The following is a 1,644-nucleotide window of genomic DNA, read 5'->3' as shown; positions in this document are numbered from 1 at the left end:
ACGACGAGATCTACAATTTCTGTATAAAAGTTTCTTGCTAGCGTCAATAGTTAACGAGTAATTTGCAAAAAACTGTTTTTTAGTTTTTCGTCAATAACTCGTAAACTATTAACGCTAGCGACAAACTTTTATACAGAAATTGTAGATCTCGTCGTACTCTACAAGAAACGTCGTATGCAATTTTCCCGTATCTCCAAGGGTTTAGGAGTTATTGAGGAAAAACGAAATTTTTTGCCAAAAGTTCGCCATTTCGACGGTGGGATGGTCGGATTTTATCAACATCAATAAAATGCCAAATAATCATACGTAACTCGTTAAATATCGAAATTAGAAGGAAAATGCATAGAATCTTTCTTTGTAGAGGATGTCAGTGCCTACAATTTCTGAATAAAAAACTTTTCACCAGCGTCAATAATTAATTGAATATTTCCTTCTATACTATTTAGCACGTAGCGATTTATTTTTAGCATTGTTCCTCCGACGTCTGATTTCTTTTTAATTATAGGAAATGCGTTTTTCTAAAGTACATAAACTTTTGAGATTGACTGTATAGCCAATACATCCTTAAGAAATCTTTTGTGTTTTATTGAATAAATGTATCCTTATATTCCTGTAGTGTATATTATTTAAGACCTTGTGCCAGTATTCATCTACCTATTAGATCGTTTTGTTAAGAAGAGGATACTGTTGGCAGCGAATTCGCGAGGTGCGATGCCAGCGACGCGCGATGAGTCACGTAGGGAGCTTGCACAAAGCGACGAAATCGTGTGGACGCGGGGCGTGGATCTCTAAAACCAGAAGACCCCAGCACCGTTGCGTCGGGACGCGTGACACGGATTTCGTGATGCGACCGCAACGTCGTCGTCGTCGTCGGTCGAACGGCGACGCACGCGATGCGTCTAAACCGGGAACACGTGAGAACGAGAACAGAGTCCGTTCGCGTACTTAGTTGCTTACAATACGTATCCAGTTCCCCCGGCTTGGCTGCAGCACTACGAGCGTGTTGCATCGCAGCGGCTGGCGGTGACGGTCGCGCATCGATCGTCCGCCAGCAGCCAAGGCCGAGTCTTATTCGGGCAAGGCCAAGGTCGTTGGCTGGCATTGCCGGCGAGCGAACCGAACCGAACCGTGGCGAGGCGAAGGTGAGGCGAGATCGTAATTTTCCTTCCCCGCGCGCGGCGGCCGCCGGGGGTTGAGCGCGGAAAGTGCAGCCGGGGTCACGGGCAATCCGCGCGCGAGATCGAACGAACGCGGCGTTCTTGGCATTCAACGGGACCGATGGAAAAGCGGAAATCACCCACTGCCGATCGACGGAGTGGGGCGCGCGCGGGTTAGTGGTAAATGGCCCGGACGTACCAATAGCTGTTAATGCGCGATAGACACCTGACTCAATTTTTGTTATAATATTTATAAAATCTTTCCTGTCTTTTTTAAATACTTTATATATTCGATTCTTATGTAACTTGTACACTCGTACATGAAACTGCAGATTCTAACTCAATCATTTTTTAAAACAATTTCTAAATTCTTTTTCTTTAAAGTTGAAACCCCCACTAATTTTTTATAAACATTGCTGCATATTCGATTATTGTACAGTGACTTAAATATCAAACTAGAGATTCAGGCTCAATCATTCTCTAAGAC

At 44.0% G+C, this 1,644-nt stretch overlaps 1 long non-coding RNA gene across 1 annotated transcript in view; it reads right to left on the bottom strand.

Annotated features, from left to right (window-relative positions):
- LOC113464616 (uncharacterized) overlaps positions 1-723 on the bottom strand; it is a 39,115-nt gene extending 38,392 nt beyond the window's left edge. Inside the window, exon 1 of the long non-coding RNA XR_003389467.1 lies at positions 655-723. This is a non-coding gene — a long non-coding RNA (uncharacterized LOC113464616). The remainder of the gene's footprint in view (positions 1-654) is intronic.
- Positions 724-1,644: the final 921 nt, after the last annotated feature.

This window comes from Ceratina calcarata, unplaced genomic scaffold, assembly GCF_001652005.2.
Source record: "Ceratina calcarata isolate Rehan_Ccalc_2016 unplaced genomic scaffold, ASM165200v1 scaffold443, whole genome shotgun sequence".
NCBI classification, from domain to species: domain Eukaryota; kingdom Metazoa; phylum Arthropoda; class Insecta; order Hymenoptera; family Apidae; genus Ceratina; species Ceratina calcarata.
The sequence above is the reverse complement of the archived record's forward strand: the minus strand, read 5'-3'. Positions and strand labels throughout refer to the sequence as shown.